Below are 13,114 nucleotides of genomic sequence, written 5' to 3'. Positions count from 1 at the left end.
ATTTTCTGCAGCTTATCGCCATGCACCTTAATGTCATTAAAGCTCCAAAATTGCTCCAAAAATCCTTGAAATCTCTGAATAAATAATTATCCAACAACATTTGAACCATTATTATATTTCATATCCTGATAAATGTACCTGACACAGCTGTCAAAAGTTTCAAGTTATCGAGAAGTAACAACATAAGTAAAAATTAAAGTCACATGATTCAAAAAACCTGTCTATAATGGAGCTTACATAATCAATCTCGTAACACTATAAAGTATTATGGATGGTAAAGGGGAACATGGTGACAGATTTGCAATACATATGGAGAGACATATACTTTTTGTTTCTTCCTTTTTGTAGATGAAGCTGATAAAACAATTGGTTTCAACATCCTGACATTCACACCTGATCAAAATAAAATGATGGTGGCTCTGATCCAGGAAGACAAAGAAGAAAATGCTGTGTACCCTGTAACCTCACGGACACAAAGGCCTTTTAGTGACACAGATTTGCGGCTAATAAAGCACTCAGCATATTTTAGCCTTCATCTGCCATGCAATAAATTAATATATGAAAATGTTGGATATCCTCATCTGAGCTCCCATCCAGACATGAATTATTCACCTCAGCATGGCTACTCCATTATGTACTCTGCCTGCCACCAAGGCTGGCTCCTCCTCAGCCCCATGCATGCAGAGACATTAGACCCCTCTCTCTTACACACACATATATACATACACAGTAACACACAGTGCATGTGCACATTCAGACATACATTGGAATCTGAATGCACATTTTAAACCTTATACTTATATTTGTATAGCACATATAGACATATGTGTTGTGTAAATACAGTAAGCACATGCCTGCACACAAGACATTAATGCATGCCAAGGCGTTCAATAAAAACTTCCTATGAAAAAGACATTTCTCTCTTTCACACACACACACACACACACACACACACACACACACACACACACACACAAGCACACACAGAAACCAAACAGTGTCCTCTTTATCTCCTGACTTGTAATCAGTGCCATGTCGAGATCATCTCTTCTCCCAACAGTGTACACACTGTAACCTATCATTCCACAAACCCCAAGTGTCATTATCGACTTCCCTCTCAGTTTAGAACACCACTCCTTTATCTGGAGTAAGTTGTTATCAGCTGTTTGTTTTGCACACAACCACAGGTAGTACAGAGGGAGAAGCGAGGAAGCGACCTCTGGCAGCCCAGACTGATGATGACAGCTTTACGGGCCCTGATTGGAATACAACCATCAATTATGGCGCACTGCACGTAAAAGTAGACAGTATCAAACTCGCTTGGCATGTCATCAAACTGCCAACTAGCCACACTGGCAAATAGCTGAACATAACAGCTTGTGGAGAAATCCTGCTCTAATCTATAGTGGGATTTTACACCGAAACAGGTGTAATATTAGAAAAGTATGCAAACAGCTGAGTCTATAATGGATTGTTTTTTATTAGCAGTGCAAGCTTAGTATCTTAATATATCTACATAAACGGTATCATCCTTTAATCACTGAAAACAAAGACTCTCACTTGCCCTTTTAAAGACAATGAAACGTTAAAGTTGTTAATAAAAAGACAGTTTGTAATGGATCTGAGATTTAAGATTTACACCCTCTTTTACAACATGATTGCTAGTGGAAAAACTCTCAGCTCACTTTAACTTGATTTATACACCTTGCGGAACACTTTACTGATAGAACAACAAAATATCAAGCGCAATTACAAAAAACAAAACAGGGAAACCATCTGTTTTTTAAATATAGACCAAGTATGAACATAAGCGTAACAACAACAAAAAAAACCCTGAAACACTCAGACAGTAAGAAGATTACCTTTGGCTGTCGCTGCAGTTCAGATTTATTACTGTAACATTATAACTCATTGAACACTCAATGGCAGAATTTATTTTGGGTCACCAGACTGAAATTTCAAGACTTCTCAGTTGCGGCGCAAACATTTAGGCTCATTTCATCCATATAGACCTTCTCCAGCCAAAGCGAAGTTTCCCTCCTGTTCTCAAAGAGGACAAAAACTTGAGAATAGCCCTTAAGTCAGTGATTAACTTTCTTCCCGTCTGCTGCAAGCCCAGCATGCCTCTAGTTCCAATAGTGCCGGCAGTGTGATACATTACACTACGTTCTCATTATGGCCACCTAGGGTTTTCCAACAGCTTGTACGGTCCGCGGTGAGTCTGCTCTCCCGTAGCGCTCGGAGGGTTGGGCACTGCTGCTAGCTAGCACCAGGTGTGAGGAGAAACTGGAGCTCCCTTTCCCCCCTTCCTGTACCACCACATGCATCTCAGAGCCAGAATCACTTTATTTTCATCAGGTACAAATGCACAAGGAGCTAAACTGGGCTTATTTACTTGCACCTGTGTAGGTTATCAGAACAAAAACTTTTCTGGGCTCAATTTCTGTCTTATTACTTATGGCTTATTATGTTGTATATTGAAGAAAAAAAGGAACTTCTGATCACTTATCCAGTGTTGCTAATAAAGGAAGTAAAACTTTCTTCTTTTAGATCGTTTTGCCCAGAAAAGTGGCCAGACTATAAATATGTTAGATCTTATATTAGATCTTGCTGCAATTAAATTATGTGAAAACACACAGTTACACATTAAAATGTGTAAAAACAATTTGACCCACAACTACATGTTATTTTTTTTTTACATATTATGTTACAGTATGTACTTATTCCAAATGTTTCCAATAATTTTCAACCCTAGAGAAATCTGTCAAGATAATGATTTATTATTTCATTACCACTCATTTGGCTGCCCATCAATGGCATCATATCCTTTTTTGTGCATGCGTCAGTGTTGTGATTGACTGCCAGAATCTGTCAGAAATTGACATTTTAATATGTTTTAAAATATGTTTTGAGACACATTTTCACAACTTTTTAGATCTTTGTCATTTTTAACTATGTTTTTTACCCAAATGAAGAATCTTAAGCCATCAGCTGTGTTTTTACTAGTTTAAATACCAGGTAAGTTTTAGAGAGGAGGAGTCATCTGTGGATAATTTGGACTTCTGGTAAAAAAAACTTCCCAAACTAGTTATCAGAGAAACAAGCTCTGCTCACAGCCCCTCTAAGATGCCCTCTGTCCACCAAACAGCATCAGAGAAACACAGGTTTTTAATGTGAGACTGCTTTATTCAGAGTTTTTCCAGTTTTAATCGCCTGGTCTTGGAGAGGAGGAGATCTTGGCAGATAATTTGGCTCCTAAACAAGAACACTGAAGGAATCCTAACCAGAAAGAGCTGATAGCAGGTAATAGACTATCCTGGAGCTCCGTCTTTTGTTATTGTTTGGATTGAGGGCCCCTAGCAGCAGAAAATGACAAATCTTGCATTTAAACTTGCTGTAATCAAAGCCTTTGTCTTGAATTAATGGATAAATATATAAATTATTAACCCGCTTCATTTACGCCACAAGAGTCCTGTTGACCCTGTACTATGTGTATTAGTGTGCACTGTGTGAGCTGCAAGTGTCAGTGAGAATTCCTGCACATGTATTATACTTGGCAATTAAAGCCATTTTTGATTGTATCAGGGAAAGAGAGGAAGCCTGCAGAGGACACTGTAGGTTTCGGGTGAGAGGGGAGCTGTAGCCTCAATCCACAGCATCACCCCATGAAACATGCATGCAATCAACAAGGTCATAGCTCCACCGACAGTTTCCAGCCAAACTCATCCATCACAGGGAAACTGGATCTGCGGGGGCCTCCATTCTGGCTCTGCACTGACCAACCCACCCGCACAGAACGGTCCATCAGCAGCACGCTAACACTAACAGGACTACAGAGCAGCAATACGATACACGATAAGCTCTCTCCTAACAGCTCTTGGACCAGTTCCAATACTTTTTCATTGTTTTTGCTCATTTTCTGCACCCCCTGGTTCCAAAACCAAAAGGCATTACCTCAGCTCCGATGAGGTGATGACTGAAATGTCAGTGGCTATAACATTAACGTGACATGGCGTAAAAATTTCTAAATGAAAACCAAGGAATGGAGCTCGGCGGGCTGTAATGTTTCAACATGAAACCCGGTCCCATTAATGTGGTCTGTGTTTTCAAACGAAGAGAGCGGCTCATTTGATGTCCGGCTCTCTCGCTCGTTCACTTTCAATGGGTGGAAATCAATTTCAAGCAGTAACGTAGAGAAGTTGGTCAGGCCTTTGGATGTTTTTCCCCTGAATCCTCTATGTGGTCAAAGTCACAGCAAATAGTGGAGACATTGATGATGGATTTTTTAAAGAAGTGATTGTGGTTTGCCATCTTTCGCTACATGTAATGAACAATAGTGCTCAATAAATATTAATTTATTTTCAGTTATAAAATGCAGTTAAAATGGGAGACCGTTGTATCTTTCCATCTGAACCAAAATCCTGCACTCTTCCAGTTTAATTACATTCTCTTCTCTGATGCAGTGTGCATATCAATCTCCTCTTTTCCCCTCTGTCACTCTCCTTTCGACAGCTTTATTCGCCTTGTCGACGACCACACATAATAAATTTGGGCCATCTACGCTTAATGTTTATTCTTTGTACGAGAGCTCCCTGTGACGAACCATTAAAAAACTAGATTTACTGCTCCGCTGAAAGCCACGCGTAGGGTTATCACGAAATTCCAGCATCACTTCCTCTTGATTTTGCTTGCCTATCCATATGCAGTGGGAGAACACGTTGATGGTGCATGCGCTTGCTCGGCTAAAGTAATACATTTCAATGCGCCAGTTAATCCTCTTTTCCTCGGCATGGGAAATGGCCAACCCCTTAAATCAGCCACAACACCGGACTCAGCGCGGCAGGAAGAGGAGCTGCTGTATCCAATGCCCCTGGCTGACCCTCTTTAAATAGGATGTCTGGATGTGTTATGGGGGCTATTGTTTCCTATAAACATCTAGCACCGGGGCAATAACAATCGCATCAGGCCAAATGAAGTTATCTGAGAATGGAATTAAACTCGGTGTGACCCTGCTGTCTGCTCGGCTCACAGGCCCTCCATTAATAATGCCTAATCTAATCAAGGAGCTAAGATGGATGGATGGGAGGTCTGGATGAGTGTGCGTGTGTTGTGTGTGTGTGTGTGTGTGTGTGTGTGTGCTTGTGCGTGTGTGTGTGTGTGTGTGTGTGTGTAGGGGGTTTGATGTCTGCACATATATGTGTGAGGCTGTACGTACATGCATGTTTGTGTTTCTCAGCACTTGTTTCTTCCATATGTACATACTGGCGTGTTTGCAGCTTTTTGTGCAATGTGTGTGTCCATATGTGTGCATGCCTGTATGTATATGTGTGTGTGTTACAGAGGATCAGGGCCAATGCCAGGCTCTATGCCAGACCAGTGTTCTTCTATTCAGGCCCTAACCAGACCCACGTCTGCTGCAAAGAGCTAATGAACACAAACAGAAGACAGAGGAGAAAAAGAGGGGGGAATATGAATGTGTGCATGTGAGTGTGTGCGAGCAAACGGGGAGAAAGAAGGGGAAAATGAAGACAGAGGAAATGGGGGAAGATAAGGAGGGAGAATGGACAAAGGAGAGTGGACGACAGACAGAAAGTACAAGGGAAAGAGGACCACCACATGGTTTCATCCTCTGTTATCTCACTCTTGGCAGAGACATGCCCTTGTAACTGATAGACAAATAACCCTACTGTGACTGATAAAGCCTGGTTACAGATGGAGAAAGAGAGGGAGGGTAAAGAAAAGGAAGGGAGGAAATGAGGAAGGGAGAGTGGGAGAATGGGCGCAAAGGAACAGACATGGAAGATAAAGAAAGGGTAAAGGAGAACTAAAGGGAGGAGGAGAGAAGGAGGAGGGAGGCAAGATCGTGGGAGTGTGCAAGGCAGGAAGGAATACTGGTGGGATGGAGAGATGGAGGAAGAAGGAGATAAAGAGATAGGACAGAGAGAAAGTTAGAGGGGATGACAGTGAACACAGACAAAACTATACGGACAGACATTACTCATTTAGTGTCGATTACTGGAAGAACAAGACTTCCATTTGTCTGTTAATAATTGTTTTGGTTTATAAATCCAAAGACACAAATGCTCAGAATATATAAATGCTCAGTACGCAATTTACAAAAACACAAATGCATACAGCACATAGTACATGAAAACACAACCACACAGATCTGCAATTCACCACAGGAATTAATAACACAGTTAATTAATTCATGGTCAGAAGTATGTGGACATGCAGTTTAGATCTGAGCTGCTGGTGGAGGCCCTTTCCTGAGTCAACATGACAACACTAAAGAACGTAAAGAGAATTGTTCAAAGCCCTGATATCATCCCCATCTAACACCTCTGGGATGAATTACAACACCAACTTAGAGCCTCAGAAGAGGTATTTTGCCAATGACTCCCAAAATGAAATAAAATGAAAGAACCGTTCTATTTAAGGTTGTCAAACAGTCACAGTTTAAAAACATGTGATTAATGTTGTGAAATGGAACTACTTGGTTAGGTTTAAACAACAAAAGTACTTGGTTAAGTTGAGGAGGAGATCATGCTTTTGGTAGAAAACAAACAATGTTACATGACATAACTGCTTACCTCCCTAAGCTCAAATAAGTCAACGTTAATTGTTTGTTCCACGCAGGACACTAAAGGCTGGCTGGTGGGATGTATGAACTATGTGGACTTTGTCACTCTTCATACTTCCTCCTTCATTCCTGCCACAATCACTACAGCCACTAGAGGTGGACGCCTCACAATCAACGTTTATATTGAACATAACAATCTGCTTTCACAGACCTCCTATAAGTCTTTTTTTTTGGGGCCAGGACAGCCATTGAATGCAATGTTCAACAATCAGTCATTATTAGGTGTCAACAGTTTTGCCATGTAGCGTACATGCTGGATTTCTGTGTTTACAGGTCCAACTTTACCAATGTATTTACTTTAAATGAGCTAATATAAATCCAGCAATCACAGTCTGTGGAATTGTACTGAAGAAGTTGTTTAAGTTAGTGTAAAGAGAGTCCAGATAATCTACTCAAGGCAAAACTTTACTCCACCAAGTTGGAAGAACAGTCACAATACACATGATATCCCTGAGAGAGAAATGTTCTTTGATTTGTGCTGGAGAGCAAGGGCTGCCATCAAATAACTGGTGATTTTTCAAAGACGAAAAATGATGTCAATGTAAAAAGAAAAAAAATCATTTTAAAGGAATAGTGAAGAAAATATAAACAGGAAGTCTGGGGAAGGGCAGAGAAAGTGCAATATTTAAAAGACAGACAGAGAGAAGAGAAGAGAAGAGAAGAGAAGAGAAGAGAAGAGAAGAGAAGAGAAGAGAAGAGAAGAGAAGAGAAGAGAAGAGAAGAGAAGAGAAGAGAAAGGAGGGAAGAGAAAGGAGGGAAGCAGAGAAGGGTTCAAAAGCTCTTGGAAAATCGTTGCTATAATAATAATCTGCTTCCTGCTCTATTGATGGAGAAAAAAATGACGTTTCCAAACATCTGAGAGATCCAGACATGGGAATTTGTAAATGAGAGCCAGACCTGGTTCAAATAGTATTTGCAAACACTATTGATGGTTTGTTTTAACTCACTGTGAGTGCCAGATGGGGAGATTTACCACAAAAGACAATGAAAAAAGTGTGAATGATTTGACATAAAGGAAAAAAAACATATGAGGCATAAAGCAGTTTCTGATAGATTGAGCAGGTTAAAACAAAAGTCAGCATGCTTGAGACACATTATGAGTGCTCAGATTTACAAGGATTTATACGTAAACGAATAAGTACAGTTGTATTATTCAAAATCTACAGTAACCTGGGCCTATTGTACATACATTGTGGATCTTGTTCATAAAACACAGCATAACAATTTAAAGGTACACAGCAAAGATTTCTTGTTTACACTCAGTTCCTGGCATCGAACAAACATGTTGAATGCATTTACTTCCTTTGGCAGTGTGAAAAAATAGACATTTCATGTGATAGACATGGCCAATTTTAGTGGTAAATGCCACTTTCATTCAGCATTACAATGATGTATTTTTGCATGCCGGCTTTACCTTCTCCACTTTGTCCTACAGCTTTTTTCTGCTATTCTATCATCTTTGTTTTTCATGTTTAATGGCTACACTTTTATGCACTCTGGAACTTACGATACAAAAAAATGGGGGGCCAATCATCAGAAAATTGTGCCATAGCGCTACTATTGGTTAAAACTCCACAGCATTTTTCATAATAGGAGATGTAATAATTTAGACTGTCGTCAGAAATGTGTTTTGCAGTCATAAACAGGGGCCAAACGTGCAATCATCTAAACTATCTCTAAAGGTCGTGCAAGACAAATTTGTCCAAATTAAGACAACGTGAGATCAGGTAGTGCAGCGTGTCGACATGTTTACACGCTTATAGTGCATCCTGATTACGAGACGCTGATGCATTTGGGTTGAATATTGTCTGAGGAAATGATGGCATAACTACAGTATGTGTTTTGGTGAGGGAAACAAAAATCATGTGTCAGTGTATATGCTTAAATGCCAGGTCCAAATATAATCCACCTACAGGACATCAGATCCAGACACAATCTGGACACAAGATTCCTGTTCAGTTAAAGGAGGACTCACTGTTTCAGCCTCTCCAACAGTTTATTCTCTCCCTTCGTCCTGTTCCTCCTTGTCGCTCTCTCTTTATCAGCCCCTCGGCCCGTATATATTCATGAGGCCTTATCTTTATATCACCCCTCTTCTTTTTTTATTAGATGTTGTTTCAACTTTGAACTGTGCTGGGAGTCGATGGACATTTCTCTTTTTCATGGGAAAATCGACTGACTGAAACTCACACTAAAGGCGAGCATGGACAAATTATATGTGTGTGTTCATCTGCACTTAACCTGTACATTATCAGTAATCATCATTAGTTTATTTAGCTGTTTTTTAACTAAAAGTAACTGTAGTTTTCCCAATTTATAAAACATTTAAAGGTATTTACTCCAAACAAGATGTTTAACCTAATTCTAGCCACATACTTTTTATTTTTTAAACCTAAAAAGTTGTTTCGGCACCGAAAGCCAATGAAAGTGAAAGTGAAATGTAACAAACCAACAGCTGGTTACGTTTAAGCATTTGCATCTACTAGAAAGTGGAGAAAGCCCCTACTACCCCACACCTGTAAGGATGACCACTGATAATTCTGTGATAACATTCAAAATGGAGCCAATAACAATGCAATAAAGGCAATAAATCAGAATTGCAATAAATTGTTAATTGTTTTAAACTTTTTTTTTTCTAATTTCCCCTCCATTTTGTTTTGTTTTGCCATGGTACACAACACATTTTGATAATATTCAAGTATTCATGGGACACATTAGTTGTTCCAAATATGACCTAAAGTAGGTTATGATGTAATCCTGAAACACTGTCGCTGATAAAGATGAATTACAACACACTGCCTGGCTGTCTGGCTCAAACCCCTTCTCATAAGTTGCTGCAAGTTGTAGCAGTGTAGTAATTTAACGTTTATTAAGTTATCAGCAACATTTTCTAATTGTAAGAAACTCTGTTTTGTTTAGTTTTTTGGCTCCGTTGAAACAGTTTGTCATGTTTATCCATATGTTTTTATTTGTTTTGCTTGCTCATTCCTGATTTCATTACGCTATCTAAGGTTTCCTCTGACAAAGAGGTTCTTAACATCCAAAATGAAATGAACCCGGGATAAGAAAGTGCATGCTGCACTACTTAAGATATAAAATATGGCCTGTGTCGCTGAAAAATGCATTCCAGCGAGGCTAACTACTGGGGGCATGGATTGGTCATGACATAAAGAATCAGATAAGCTCACCAACTAGCTTACCTTGCTGTTCCTTTTTCTGCACTCAGCCTCTTCCTCCCCTCTCCTCCTTCCCCTTTCTGACATAAACAACTCTCTAATTTACGACCAATAATATCCTGATTCAATCACCTGATTGATTTTGGACTTGTATCCCACTAATAAATCTCAGCTCTTCTTCTCTTATTGAGTCCGCCGTCGGATCTCCACGCTCTCCCACCCAAACACACACAATCATGCACACACACACACGCACACACATATAGTCTAATGGTATTAGAAAATCAAAGTCTCTCATTTTGTCTCAGTATATCTGCAGGGCCTGGTAATAGATCTGGCTGTACTTATATCCGGAGAAGGGAGGAGGAGGAGGAGGAGGAGGAGGAGGAGGAGGAGGAGGAGGAGGAGGAGGAGGAGGAGGAGGAGGAGGAGGAGGAGGAGGAGGATAGGAGGAGGACTACATGCAGGGGGGAAAAGTGGAATTAAGCAGAAGAAGATGAAGAGGATATAAAAAAAGAGTAAAATGGAGAGCATAAGAGCAGCAGATATAAAAAGCTAATCAGGATGTGTGGGGTTCAGTGTGTGGACTGAGGCTGAATTTACTGAATTAGGACATCTTTATCTGGTCGGCAGCAGAGCGACAGGAATAGTAAACTACAGCAGGCGGTGGTCATAAAGTGTTCTGCACTAAGATGGGCTTCAATCTGCTGCAGCTTTCAGTGCAAATCACCGTGGATAAAAGCACCACCTAAATATCCTAAACAGGCATGGAGGTATTTTAATGTGCATTATGTTGCCTGGTTAAAAGGATATAAAAGCTGCTGGTATCATGTGAAAGAGGATCGAATGCCAAACATGTCATACTAGCTTTACAGAAAACAGCATCAGTCCAAAGTTCTGCAAAATCTGAGTGAGGGAAAGGGTTTCCTCAACCTCTGACCTCTGAATGTAAATGGACTCTGTTGGTACTCACAAGTCTCTCCTTAACAGAAATGCCTGCTTTATAATAATCACATGTAGCTTTTTCTCATGAGTTATTTTCACCTATTTTATTTGACTAAAGAGTATTGGAATTGCATAAATTGGATATGACTGCAAAGCTGTCCAATTTCATTCGTGTGTGATGATGTTTTTTATAGTCATAGTAGCCATTTGGTTGTAGTGTGACCATATCTTTTAATTAGCTGTAACCTCCAGGATAAGCCTCATTTTCTTGCAGAAATCTCCAAAAGTTTTCATATCAAATTTATTTCATGGATTTTTCAGCAGTGTTCCTCAAGGTCTTGCATACTTTATATACAGTATAGTGGGAAAATGCAGCAACAACTATTATGAACATTTTAACAAGATGCACAAAAGAAAGGAAAAAAAAACAAAAGTTTCAGCAGAGGAAATCACCTTTTCGAAGCAGATTTATACAGCTGCATTTACAAACACCACTACAGGATAATAAAAGTCTTGTCTATATGCTGACAGGCATGTACAGCAGCTCGGCATTAGTCTGAAGAGTGCTGTCTGTATAAAAATACATATGATATATGTGGCCACACACACGCACACTCTGTGTAATCACATCTGACTTTACGTCCGTACACACGTTAGCCAGTCCTCTTGCTGTGCACCTTGTGGCCTCCCCCCCACTAATATAATTAAATCCTACTACAAACTTTCCCTTTGAAACAAATTAATTAAGATGCTATTATTTAGCCATTGAGAGGTTAATGACCACCATTAGCAACAAAGGCTACATCCACCATCATCAGCCAAACTTGGTTATTTGGTCCATTTTGGTTATTTACTGAGCCGGAGATTGATGGCTGCTGATACTGCTCGTGACGCTAATTAGCTTTTAAAACATAACACACTCCATCACTGCTCAGGCCGTACGGCAACCAGAGAACAATCCCATCATCCTTTGCTCCTGTCTGAACATAGAGGACAGTGAAGCAAATGGGATTTAGAAAGGACATTCTGTTCTATACGGTGTGTGTATGTATATATATATATATATATATATATATATATATATATATATATATTTACATATAATTCCAAAATATTATGCGGTTCTACCAAGATGGTTATCTAGTACCCATAAAATATTATAAAACAAAAAAAAGCACTAAATCTATCGTGTTTACCTTTAATTTGTTCTTTAAATGGAAATTTTGTTTGTTTTATTATATAAACTAATATGTTGCCATCAGTCATGTCATAGTAAATTGTTTTTACAATCATAGAAAGGGGTATGACATTAAAGCTTAAGGCTACAATCACTGTTCAGGGGAAATTTACAACTTTGATTTTATACGTTCAACTTAAAGTGAAGGATATGTATTTGTTATATGATTTGACGAGCTTCTCCTGTACAACATCTTTGTTAAATTAAACCTTGAAGGTATATGATTCATGAGAAAGATTGCTAGCTTTGGTATTGGATGATCTGGGAATGAGACTCAGCAATCAACTATCTTTCTCAAGCATCACATACTGCACCTTTAAAGATTCTTTAAAAAAAACTACATATGCATGAGAGTTTACATCACTGAATCAACAAGCCAATCCACAGGAGTGTTTCCAGAATTGGCGCCCTTACCAGTGACAGGAGATCAACAAGCTCCAATATGTATGTAAAAGTCTATGGTTAGGCACTACGAGAGACAGTTAAAAAAGTCAAAATAAATGCACATTAATGCCAGAAGTGAGGTGAAATGCAAATTAAGTTACAAAACTTTTGGTTTCACACGGGACATAAACACCTGTCTTCATGGTCAGAGGAAGCCGCTAATTAAAAACGTATATAAAAAGATATATATAAATATATAAAACTTCATATTAAAGGAGAAAAATGTGTGGCATGTCTTTTAATAAAAGAGCTGATATTCACACCACATTTCTAGTTGTGTACAATGTATACTGTTGATGGAGCGGTCATATGCAAATGTCCTGCATCACATCCAAGCAGAGCAACTAATCTACAGCTGTGACAACAATAATCCTGTTCTACAAACACACAAACCATCCCGGCCATAACACCAATATTATAAGACACAATAACATTCTCCTTCACCTTCGTTTCACACTTCACAGAGTTGAATTAACGGCCAGGCATCATGATGTCATCGAGACGACAGTCGGGGTCTGGCGAGCGTTACACCCGGCCCCATCGGGTCACCTGATTGGTGGACCCTGGAGCCATGGCCAATGGGAACACTGGTTGAAATCACAGAGGGGGCCGGATGAGTAATGGCCACACTAGTAAAGGGCACTCAAATGACATTGTGGGGATAACAGA

The 13,114-nt window shown here is 39.5% G+C and overlaps 1 long non-coding RNA gene across 1 annotated transcript in view; it reads right to left on the bottom strand.

Moving 5' to 3' along the window:
- Positions 1–12,611: 12,611 nt before the first annotated feature.
- Positions 12,612–13,114, bottom strand: part of LOC131993655 (uncharacterized) — a 38,992-nt gene continuing 38,489 nt past the window's right edge. The window contains exon 4 of the long non-coding RNA XR_009396338.1: positions 12,612–13,032. This is a non-coding gene — a long non-coding RNA (uncharacterized LOC131993655). The remainder of the gene's footprint in view (positions 13,033–13,114) is intronic.

Source organism: Centropristis striata, chromosome 20, assembly GCF_030273125.1.
Source record: "Centropristis striata isolate RG_2023a ecotype Rhode Island chromosome 20, C.striata_1.0, whole genome shotgun sequence".
Taxonomy (NCBI): Eukaryota; Metazoa; Chordata; class Actinopteri; order Perciformes; family Serranidae; genus Centropristis; species Centropristis striata.
Note: the sequence above shows the minus strand (reverse complement) of the source record. Positions and strands in the feature narration are given on the sequence as shown.